At 34.9% G+C, this 12,687-nt stretch overlaps 1 pseudogene; it reads right to left on the minus strand.

Annotated features, from left to right (window-relative positions):
• Positions 1–629: 629 nt before the first annotated feature.
• The window catches only part of LOC113175023 (serine/arginine-rich splicing factor 10 pseudogene), a 43,413-nt pseudogene continuing 31,355 nt past the window's right edge, over positions 630–12,687 (minus strand).

Raw genomic sequence — 12,687 nt, forward strand, 5'->3', positions numbered from 1 at the left:
AAAAAAAAAAAAAAAAAAAAAAAAAAAAAGCAGTGAAGGCTCCATGTTTCAGTCAAAAACTTAATCTCCCTGAAAATGTTACTTAACCAAGTTGGCATCATTCCCCAAGACAAAGGGGTTAACAAAAGTACTATTCCACACTGTATCATCAATAAACTATTATCACGGGCCTAGACATTTTGACAAGACATAAAGGTCCACCCTGAACCTAAATGTGTCTGAGCAGTCAGTGTTGTACTGTGGCTACAACTTCACTTTTGTATCATTCCATCTTATTAGCAAGCTACATTTCTAGGTTAACAGTTCTACCAAATATGGATATGAAAGTTTATTTTTAATAAGACAACGTTGCAAATTATGGTCAACCAACATCTTTCCACCAAATACTTCAAGCATAAAAAAATAAGAATCTTTACAAAAATATACAGAGACACCACAAATTGGTAGCTGCCCATAACATTAAACAAACTGGACTCTTAAGAGTGGCTTCTCAACAGCATATCATTTTAATTATAACCATTGCCTGGTACAGGGAAAACTAACAAGTGTTTTTTAGGCATCATTGCAACATTGTATTCCCGATAATTTAAGTATACCAAACTACGAGTAAATGAATGATGTACATGCCTAAAAATTATCATGGTTTATACTATCAGTGGCCACTGGACTTAGGACTAGTCCAAGACCTTGATCTAGATTTTGACCTAGACCTAGACTGTGATCTTGACTGAGATTTGGATCTAGGTGGTTCTTTTTTCCTTGATTCCTTTTCATATCTTGAGCCAGACTTATGATGTGTTTTGGAATCTGTTTTACAAGTGCCTCTAGTTTTGGTGTGAGATGCAGACCTAGAACGTGATTTAGCCTTCATTTCTTTCTTGGGCTGGGACTTGGACCGTGATCTTGAATTGGATTTAGATCTTGAAAAAGATGGATTTCGGTGTTTGAATCTATCATTGTCGGAATGGCTTCGGCTACTCCGTGGTCTTCCAGTCGGTCTATTTCTAGGACTATATAAGATCTTCTAGAGTTGTCATCAAAAGACCGACTTCTTGACCTCCTCCTTCCATAACTTGGTCTTCTAGAACGTCTGTATCTGTCATAATCATCATAGCGCCAAGAACTGTACACATTCCTCCCTTCTTTGGCTTTCATTTGATTTGGTGTCTTTCGATCTCCCGGTGCAAACTGTATTTCGGTTTGACGTCCACAAATCCATTTTCTGTCCAAATTATGTAAAGCATCTTCAGCATCACGAACATCCTCAAATGAAACATGAGCAAATCCTCTTGGCCATCGAGTGTAGACATCAAGTGGAACATACACATCGACTATAGGACCATAGCCACCAAATTCACGCCGTAAATCTTCAGACCTGGTGTCGTCGGCCACGTTCCTGACCAACAGAGACGCGTTGCGGGGGGCGCAGGTAGCAAGAGTCTTGGCCAGGAGCAGTAACGGGCTCAGCAAACCATCCGCGGCTCCGGCGGCGGCTCCTCAGACACAGACACAGATACCTTTCTGCTTGATGTTGATCTACAAGTCCCTTATACGTTCTTCACTTTTTCTTTTTGACTTCTCTGACTGAATTATTTCCAGGGACTTGTCTTTCAGTTTGCTGATCCTTTTCTTCTGGTGTTCGTCCTCTCAAGTGAATTTTTGGGTTCAGTTACTATGATTTCTCATGGGTAATTTTTCTTTTAAAGATTTTTTATTCTTATCAGTCATATGTGACAGTAGAATGCGTTTTGACACTTATACACAAATGGAGCATAACTTCTCATTTCTCTGGCTGTACATGGTACAGTGTCGCTCCAGTAGTGTATTCATATGTGTACACAGGGTAATAATATCTGTCTCATTCTGCTGTCCCTCCCATCCCCACAGCCCCACCCCTCCCCTCACTCCCCTCTGCACAATCGAAAGTTCCTTCATTCTTCCCTACTCTCCCCACTTTGGATCAACATCCACTTTATAGGTACTTTTTGATATATTTTTAATCTATTTGTTGAAATTCTTCCTTTGTCCTAATGTTTTTTTCTTGACCTTTGACAGTTATTTTGAATTCTTTGCTGGCTGAGTCCTATAACTCCATTTTGTTTATGTCAATTTCTGGAGATTTATCTTGTTCCTTTGCTTGGAACGTCTTTGCTTGATTTTTCATTTTCCTTGACTCTCTCTGTGCTGGTGTTTGTACATTTGACAATGTAGTCACCTTACCCCATGTTCCTGAACTGGTTTTAAATGGAAGAAGTCCCCACCAGAGAGTCTATCAGTTCTTTACCTACACAGTGAAAATCAAACAGTTTGAGATTTTTTTTTTTCCTGTTTGCTCTACTGTGTCTATTAGACTAAACTGCTGTATCTATCATGACAAGACCTCATCAGTCCCATCAGAGCTCCAAGACTTGCAGTAAAAATGCCAGTTCCTTGGATGGTTTTAGAGAAACTGGGAGCATTTAATACAAGAATCAACTCTTTCCACCCCTGGGAAAATTTTGGATTTTTCACATAGTGTCTCTGTGCTGAAAGAATGAGATTTTTTTTTTTTCATCCATTTGCTCTGTGGACTAAGGGGAGGGTGTAATATATGGTGTTTATTTGTCCAATCCACCAATTCTGTAATCTGCCATATGTCAAGACAGTGCTGATCCCACTGGAGCTCTAAGACTGGCAATATAGCAGCCGGTCCTCCAGAGAGTCCTTCTTGGAAAAGTTGGGGTACTAAATGTGTGAACCAAAATACCCTTTCCTCTGCTGGGAACAGAGAGTCTCTTCCTGATCATCTGGCACTGAAATGGGGATAGGGGTTCTCTCCCAGATTTGGTGTGTCTGGTTTTGCATTTGCCTCAAGTGCAAGAGCCTTTAATTAGTTCTTGGATTTTTTATAAAGGGAATTTACCTGTCAATCATTGCTGAATCAGTATGTTTTTTGGGAAAGGAGAGTCTAGGTTTTTCTATTACACCATCTTGCTGGCATTATTGTCCCTGTAAATCTTTCCTTTTCTTTTTCACTTTAATTTTTCTCTCTTTCTTTTCAGTTGTTATAGTTCTACCTGGTAGTCAAAAAGCAAAAAGAATATTTTGTATTTTACATGGGAGCGCACTTTATTTAAATAGCATCTGGTTCTAGAGATCTCACTTCTCTATATGTGAATATTTTCCTCGTCATTTTTTTCTAGGTGCAGGAAAGAATCCTGTGTTACAAATGAAATTCTATTCTTCCAAGAAACATTTGCAAAAAGACTTTTATCTTTGTACCACTTCTTTGGAAATACCCTCTGTGGACTTAGAGTTCCGTCTCCTTTAGTGATTTACAGTATTTACTGGGAGTGCTTGAGTGAAAGTTATACTCAATAACTAGGTATGCACGTTTAAATAATGAGTATCTGAAATATATCCTCAGGAATGGTTAACTTATCAAGGCTATAATTGATAACCAGATAAGAATTCATTTTTAAAATTGGAGAGCAGAACTGTTTTGTTTTTGTTTTTTGATACAACTCTCCTTAACCAATACCTTAAGATTTTTGTGTAAATGGTAAAACACAGAATACTCTCTCCCTCTCCACTGCTTCCATCCTCTTTTCATATTGAAATTTTAGTTTTCTTATCCAGATCTGGTGGTGCACACCAGTAATCCCAGTTGTTCAGGAGGTGGAGGGTGGAGAATTCCACATTCAACACTGGACTGGGCAACTTAGACTCTGTCTCAAAAATAAATAAATAAACAAATAAGTAAATAAATCTGCTATATTAAAATCAAATAAGGACACATTAAGGAAAGAAAACTACAGATCAGTATCCCTGAACAACTTAGATGCAAAAATCCTTAATGAAATATTAACAAGGTGTATTCAACAGCATATTAAGAAGACTGTACACCACTACAAAGTTGGTTTTATCCTAGAGATGCAAGAATGGTTTCAAATGCACAAATCAATAAAGGTAATTTATCATATAAATAGAATTAAGGACAAAAATCACTTAGTCATCTCAATAGAATCAGAGAAAATCTTTAACAAAATTCAGCATTCATTCATGATAAAAGTGACTGATGAAACTAGGGATGGAAGGAACCTACATCAATATCATAAAGTTCATTTATGAAAAATACAAAACCAACTTCATAGTAAAGGAGGAAAAACTGAAAAAATTTCCCTTAAAATCTGGAATAAGACAAAGATCTTCACTCTCACCACTCCGATTTAAAATAGTGCTAGAAATTCCAGCCAGAGCAATTAGACAAGAAAAGACATAAAAATAAAAAAGGAAGAAGTCAAATTATCACTGTTTTTTTTTTAAAGAGAGAGTGAGAGAGGAGAGAGAGAGAGAGAGAGAATTTTTTTTTAATATTTATTTTTCAGTTCTCGGCGGACACAACATCTTTGTTGGTATATGGTGCTGAGGATTGAACCCCGGTCGCACGCATGCCAGGCGAGCGCGCTACCACTTGAGCCACATCCCCAGCCCCAAATTATCACTGTTTTTGGATGACACAATCTTATACTTAGATTTTAAAAAAAGTTCACCAAAAGACTGCTAGAGCTTATAAACAAATTCAGCAAAGTCACACTTTACAAAATCAACATACAAGAATCAAAGCATTCCTGTATACCAAAAACTAATCTTCTGAGAAAGAAATCATAAAACAATTGCATTCACAATAGATTCAAAAAACAAAACATCAACAACAAAACAACAAAAATCCCCTAGGAGTAAATCTAAATAAGAAGGTGAAAGACCTCTAACATGAAAACTATACAACACAGAAGAAATAAAAAAGGCACAGGAAGATGGTAAGACCTCCCATGTTCATGGATAGGCAGAATCAATATTGTTAAAATGGCCACACTACCAAAAAATTACATACAAATTCAATGCCATCCCTCTCAAAATACCAATGACATTCTTCACAGAACTAGAAAAAATAAAGTCTTAAAATTATTTTGGAAGAATAAAAAACCCAGAATCCTAAGCTAAAACAAAACAAAACAATGCTGGAGTCATCCCAATGCCTGATTTTCCAATTATACTACAGATATACAGTAACAAAGATGGCATGGTGCTGGCATAAGAACAGACACACAGACCAATGGTACAGAGTAGAAGACACAGAGATAAACCCACATAGATATAGTCATCAGATCTTTGACAAAGGTGAAAAAACCATATATTGGAGAAAAGACAGCTTTTTAAACAAATGATACAGAAAAAACTGGTTATCCATATGTAGAAGATTGAGAGTAGACCCTTATCCCTCACCCTGTACAAAAATAAACTCAAAATGGATCAAATTCCTAGAAATTAAACCAGCAACTATGAAACTCTGGAGATTAAATGAAAGGTCAACACTCCAACATATAAGCACAAGCTTCTACTTTCTCAATGGGACCACTAATACTCATGAAATAATGCCATGAGTTAATAAATGTAATCAAATTAGTTAATAAATCTAATCAAAAAGCTTCTGCACATCAAAGGAAACAATTAAAAATGTAAAGAAAGAACCTACCAAATGGGAGAAAAAAATCTTTTCTAATTATTCTTCTGACAAGGGGTAGAGAGAGAAAAGGGGAGGGGAGGGGAGGGGAGGGAGGATAGTAGAGAATAGGACAGACAGCAGAATACATCAGACACTAGAAAGGCAATATGTCAATCAATGGAAGGGTAACTGATGTGATACAGCAATCTGTATACGGGGTAAAAGTGGGAGTTCATAATCCACTTGAATCAAACTGTGAAATATGATGTATTAAGAACTATGTAATGTTTTGAACAACCAACAATAAAAAAATTATTCTTCTGACAGAGGATTAATATGTAAAATATATAAAGAACTCAAAAAAATCAACTCCAAGAAGCAAATAACCCAATTAATAAATGGGAAAATCAATTCAACAGACATTTCTCAAAAGAAAAAAATACAAATGGTCAATAAATATATGAAAAATGCTCAAAATCATTAGCAATTAGGGAAATGCAAATCAAAACTGCGTAAGATTTCATTTCACACTAGACAAAATGGCAGTCTTCAAGAAAACAATAACAAATGCTGGAGAGGATGTGGAAAAAAGGAATACACTGTTTTACACTGTTGGTGGGATTGTACATTAGTACAGCCACTATGGAAATCAGTATGAAAGTTTCTCAAAAGACTAGGCATGGAACGGCCATATGATCCAGGAGTATCATGTCTTGACATTTATTCTAAAGAACTGGAGTCCGTTTTCTAGAACAATACATGCATACTCATGTTTAGAGTGGTGCAATTCACAACAGCCAAACTATTGAACTAGCCTAGGTGTCCATACATAGATGGATAGAAAAAGAAAATGTAGCATATATACACAATGGAGTTTTATTTAGCTATAAAACAGAATAAAATTATGTAATTTGCAGTAAAAAGGGTGGAACTTGAGACCATTATATTAAGGAAAAAAGCCAAACTTGGAAGGTCAATAATGATCATATATTTTTCTCTCATATGTGAAAGCTAGATAGAAAAAAGAAAAAGAAAGGTGAGAGGTGTATCTCATGAAAATAAAAGGGAGATCAGTAGAATAGAGGAAAAGATCAAGGGCTGAGAGGAAGGGGTAGGGGGAAATATAGGAGAGTGATATTGGCCTAATTATATTGTGTGCTTGTGTAAATATGTAACAACAAATCCCACCAATAAGTACAACTATAATGCACCAATAAAAAATGTGCGTGTTTGTGGGAGGGAATAAACAAACAAATAAACAAATAAATAAAGGACTGAGTGTAGTTCAGTAGTAGAGTGCTACTATTGAACTGGGTTCAATTCCCAGTATTGAAAAATAAAAAATAAAAAAGAAGACATTTTAGTTTCCTTGATGAAAGAGACTCTATCTCACTATTTTGGTTTGTGGAATATGTAGAAAAGCATTTCATACTTAATAATATTCAATACAAACTATGACTTAAAATTTGAAAAAGGAAATAATCAGTTGCAAATGCATTATGAACAAGCAGAAGTCCTAATAAGACAAACAAGTCCTATATTTAGCAGATTGAACTATAACTTGAAAAGATCATTTATCATGCTTTATATGGACATTTTAAAGTTGTATGAATTATTATAATAAGATCTCATTAACAATGATTACATTGTTTAACCAAGATATCTTACTTTTTAATATATATAGTTAGGTTTAACTATATGACAGGTATCTGTTTCCTCTAGGAAACTATATTCACATATTCATCTAGGTAAACATTCATAATACTAAGGCAGCACCATTTTGATTTATGTGTTCTCCACTGGTGATGATATCATCTTTCCTTAACTGAATAACAACAAAACAAATACATTGTTCTGTCTTAAAAGGTGATATGGAATGGATTCTGCCTTTGTTTGTTCATATCATATGCACTATTAGTCTTATTGAATAATCTAAAGTCAGGAAGGCTCTCTTTTCTAGCTCTTGGTGGTGCTGGCATACAGAAAACATTATGTTTTATACTGTTCCAGTTTAAGAGGATACTATTTAGAAAACAGCCACATAAAAATAAAGTTATACAAGTGTGCAATAAATTAAACTGTGCTGTCTTTGTTGTAAGATCTATATAGGGAACATCAAATAGTTAGGCTTACTGCTATCTTTTTATTATCTGATGCAAAATGTAAAGTACCTAATTTTCATGTCATTGGAAGCTATCCTATTATTCTTACTCCCTCACTTTTATCATGTGTTTAGGTGTGTTCCTACTTAACCTCACATATTCTTAGTGTTTATATTTTGTGTGTTATGTATCATTATAGATAAAATATTTGATTCAATTACACTTATGGGTTGATAATAGAATATTAGTGAGGTAAATAAAACTGCTTTTTTTTGGGGGGGGCAAGAAAAAATTTCCACAGCTAATGCAGAGGAAGGGCTACCTGAATTTACCTTTTCCTTTTTCCCTTTTTTGTACACTTACTTTTTCACTGTAAGTAATAAGATTTAAAAATGAATGTCTTTGACTTGTTCTTTCTATTCTTGCTACAGTAAAATAATATTAATAAAATGAAATATCAGGGATCACAAAGGTGTGGCAGGACTTGATACCTCCTAAGCCAAAGAGGACAGGAGAGAATGTCATAATGTAACTTAAGGTCAAGAAGTCGTCAGATGCCCTTAATATATCACGATAGTACTTTCAGAATAATGGAGTGAGAACTTCAGAAAGTCCACTCCTTTGAAAAAATAGGGATAACATTGGCAAAATTTATAAAAATAAACCTTTATTGAAACCTGGCAATTAACCAAGCCTTTCAATAATTAAAGGAAAATTTAAAAACACAGCCAGGTGTTGATAAGGCAGTGAGATTTGTAGTGTTTTAACTTGTCTTTTTTCTCATCCTCTTTTCACTTGAAGGTAGTATTGAGATTTTCTACTTTGATGAACACAAAAAGGATGAGGAACAATGAGCCTCAGAGAAACTACAAAATTTTAGTAATACAAATGATTTGGCACTGGCCTAAGAATATACATATAGATAAACATAATTGATTTGAGAATCCAGAAATAAACTCTCATTTTTATAGTTAATTCATTTTTTGACAAAAGTACCACTACAACTCAGTGGTAGAAGAAATATTTTTTCAACAAAATATTTTAGTATTCTTAGGTATCCACATGTAAAAGAATGCAATTGTATACTTCTATCCCACAGATCAATTCAACAAGGATCAAATACCTAAAAGTAAGAGCTAAAACTGTAAAATTTTTAGAAGAAATAATAGGAGTAAATATTTGTGTTCTTAGATTAATTTTTTTAGGTATGGCATCAAAGTATAAGTGACGAAAGGAAAAAATCAGCAAATTTAACTGCATTAAAATAAAAACCTTGTGCTTTAAATACTCTCAAGAAATTGAAAACAGAGTTTGGGATATTTGCAAAATATACTTGATACTGGATAATGTATTTGGTTGAGAATATAAAATGACCTTTATCCACTCAAAATAAAATGATAACTGAAATAAAAATTAGTCAAAGAATTTAGAGCAATAGATATCTCTCCAAAAATTCTTGTATACAAATGTTCATCCAGTAAGCACATCCAGAGATTCTCAATATTATTAGTTATTAAGGAAATTCAGATGAAACCTACCATGAGATATCACTTCCAACCCACTAGGATTTGCATAATTAAAACAAAGAGGGGTCCCAGAGATATAGTTCAATGATTGGATACATGCTTATCTACTATGTGTTAGATTCTGGGTTTGATTTCCATTATCACAAAAAGAAAAAAAAAAGAATAAAGGAAAATAGTAAATGTTGGCAATGAATTGCAAACCTCATACAGAGCTGATGGGATTGCAAATATCTGCAGTCACTTTGGACAACAGTTTGGCAGTTCCTCAAAATGTTAAAGTTAACATATGATTCAGCAATCTATTTCTTGGCATGTACCCAAGAGAATCAAAAACATGTCCACACAGAAACCTGAACACCAATGCTTGTGTCGCTATTGTTCATGATAGCTGAGAAGTGAAAGCAATCAAATATCCATCACTTGATGAATGGATAAACCAAATATGGCACAACAAAAAATATAATTTGACACTGATAAGGAATGAAGCACTAACAGATGAACCTTGAAGAAGTTATGCCAACCGAGGGAGCCAACCACGAAAGGGTACATGTGGCATGATTTCACTTTATCATATGTTCAGAATAGGGGTAAATCCATTGAGATTTAAAGTAGGTGAGTGGTTGCCAAGAGCTGAGAATAGAGTGGAATGGGGAGTGACTGCTAATAGACACACATTTTCCTTTAATGGTGATGAAAATAATCTGAAATTGATAGTGGAAACACCTTTGAATATACTAACAACTTTTTAATTATATACTTTTCTTTTCCTTAGAAGAGCTTTGGGCTGGACTATTAGGCCTCAGTAGCCACAATGAAATTGTAAGCAATTTTATTTTATTTATTTATTTTTTTGTGGTGCTGGGAATCAAACTCAGGGTCCAGTAAGCTGTACCACTGAGTGGTATCCCCAATACCAAGATGATAATTAATTTAGATCTGGACCTGGTGAGGGATATTGGCAAGAGATTAATTTTTATGGTATTAGAAACCTTAGGAATAAACCAAATACCAGTTCTTCAGAGGAGATCAAAGAATACTAAAGAGAGAAAGAGATAAGCAAGTTGCCAAATGTCTGTTGTCCTTCTGCTCACCAGGTTTCACCCTTCCTTCCTTATATCCCGTAGTGTAAGCTTGTAAAAATGGACCTGTGTAACATATTACTATTATTTTAATTAATTTATTTATTTTTACTGGTACATTATAATTATACACAATAGTAGGATTTCTTATGCCATCTTTGTGCGTGCACATATGTTAGCTTGGTCAATCTCACTCTCCAGTATTTTCCCTTGCAGCACGTTATTTATAAAGTAACCCTTCATCCTGTTGCTACTCATGCACCCTTACCTCATCATATCTATACTATTCTTTATGAACATAAAATCTCAAGATCTGCCTTTTTATTCTGTATTATATTAGCAAATATTTTGCAAGTTAAAACAATAGAGAGTCATGAATTTCTTTTTGTTTGCTCAAGCAGGTTCAACAACTGTGCAATGAATAGTGAGAAGGTAGACTCTAACTGAACTCTTTACTCCTATAGGCCTGAAATATGTTCTTTCTTCCCCATTCTTATATTTGGCTTACCTTGATTGTGCTTATTTTTCCAAGGGGGTGTCCCAGTGTGTTTTCTATCTACTGATTACTAGTTCCAATGATCAATTTATCTGGTATGATGGATTCCTGTTGGAAGTCTGTCACAGGACAAGAGAATAGATAGATCACTGTGAATCTTTATATCAACTGACTATTGATTTCACACAAATTACATTAGAAGCCTCTTTATTATAGCAGAATTTTAATGCAAAAGTAGAACCGTAGCATAGAGTAAGAACACGCAGTAATTGGAGGTGCACAGTGGCAAATGGCCGGATAAGCCCTCAATTTTAGGGATATGTATTGTCTATTTCATTTGAACACGGAGAGGATTGATATTCTGGAAATCAAAATTAAATTATGCAAACATAGTCTGTACATGGAATAAAAAGACTCTGAAAAAGTAACAAGAATTAATTGGAATTCCTAACCAATTTCTTGCACATAAGTCTTGCTTTCGTACTATTTTTTCTTTTGGAAACGGACTAATGTAACCTATTAATCTTAGGTAGAATTGCTTATTTTCTAGGATAGTGAAGTAATTACATAGTTGTTTTTTATCAAAGTGTTTTATTTTTGTTCCTATCTGGGATAGAGTAAACAAACATCTAATTTATGTCAACATTTTACAAAGCTGAGTAAATGACAGTGTCAATACACACTTGAAAGGAATATTTGCTTCCAATTCATTGGGAATAATTGAGGTGACAAAAATCTCTTATCAACAATCCCTCCCTGAACTACAGCTTGTGATAAAGTAAAAATGTATTACCATACTCTTTCCCCCCTCTATCTCCTTGAATTTCACTTTTTAATTTTTTCTTCTAGTAACTGAGTGACATTCAGGCAACATAAAGACTGGCAGAAGTTGGAGAAGAACAAGTCTATAAAGTTTTCTCTGTGTTTGGTTGTAACACTGAGTTATAGTTCGAATACTTGGAGCTCCTAGCATTAGACTACTTGATGCAAAAGCTCCATTTCATCCAGCAAATTATCCCAAGCTCAAGGCACAGAGGGGTTGCATAGGTGTGGACCTTCTCTGCCAAAGCAATTTTTAAGGGCCAAGAAGAAAAGGCTTCAATCTGAAACCGTACAGAGGATTTCCTGTTTTATGAGATGGATGTTGAGGAAAGACCTTTTATTTATATAGGAAGTGTCTAACAATAGATGTGGATTCTGCTATTAGGTCTCCTCTTTCTCATTTACTCTAAGAAAATTTGAAATTCAAAAAGAAAAGAGCAGAAGTGCAAAAAAGAAAAAAAAAAGCAGGATGTCTTGAATATGCTATCGATGTAACAATTAACCTTTAGAACAGGGCATCCCTACGTCAGGGCTCTATGCTCAAAGTCTGTTTACAGAAGGAGGCATTAATCAAGACATATGAATCCATTTATAACATCTTTGCACTGTTGCTGACTCCAGAGAGAGCTGGAGAGTGAGATGGCTGATGCCTGACAGCTAATTTAAAGCCAAGGTCTTCACTGCCCAGAGATTTATCAGAGAGTCAAGCAGCCAGGATCTTTTATGACTTGCACCTTCTCCCTTTTCAGAGGTAGTAAATGGAAAAGACAGAAAAAGAAGGTGTCGTCTATTGCAGCTGGGTAAAATCACATAAACACCATGCCCTGGGCTTTCATTATTACACCCCCTTCTTAGCTAATTACTGTCAGCATTAAATTACAGAGTTAGAGGCCCCACTCAATACCAATTCATTCATTTTAGGTCACAGTTTGGCAGAAAACCAGTAGGGAAAGGCCAAACCTTTATCCACTAAGCCTTTTATTTCTGACTAAACAAAAGTCTTGACAAGTAGTACAATTTGCATCAAGCAGGGCTACACTAAAGGCCGATTAATAGATTTCTTAAAAAATAAAGATTTGCCATAGCCTCCAGTCTCTTTGACAGGACTTATCATTTTGTATATCAAAGGAGTCAGCAGGTTGTAGATTATTTTCTTCTCGGTTGAAGCATTGTATCT

This window comes from Urocitellus parryii, chromosome 12 (assembly GCF_045843805.1).
Source record: "Urocitellus parryii isolate mUroPar1 chromosome 12, mUroPar1.hap1, whole genome shotgun sequence".
Classification (NCBI taxonomy): Eukaryota; Metazoa; Chordata; class Mammalia; order Rodentia; family Sciuridae; genus Urocitellus; species Urocitellus parryii.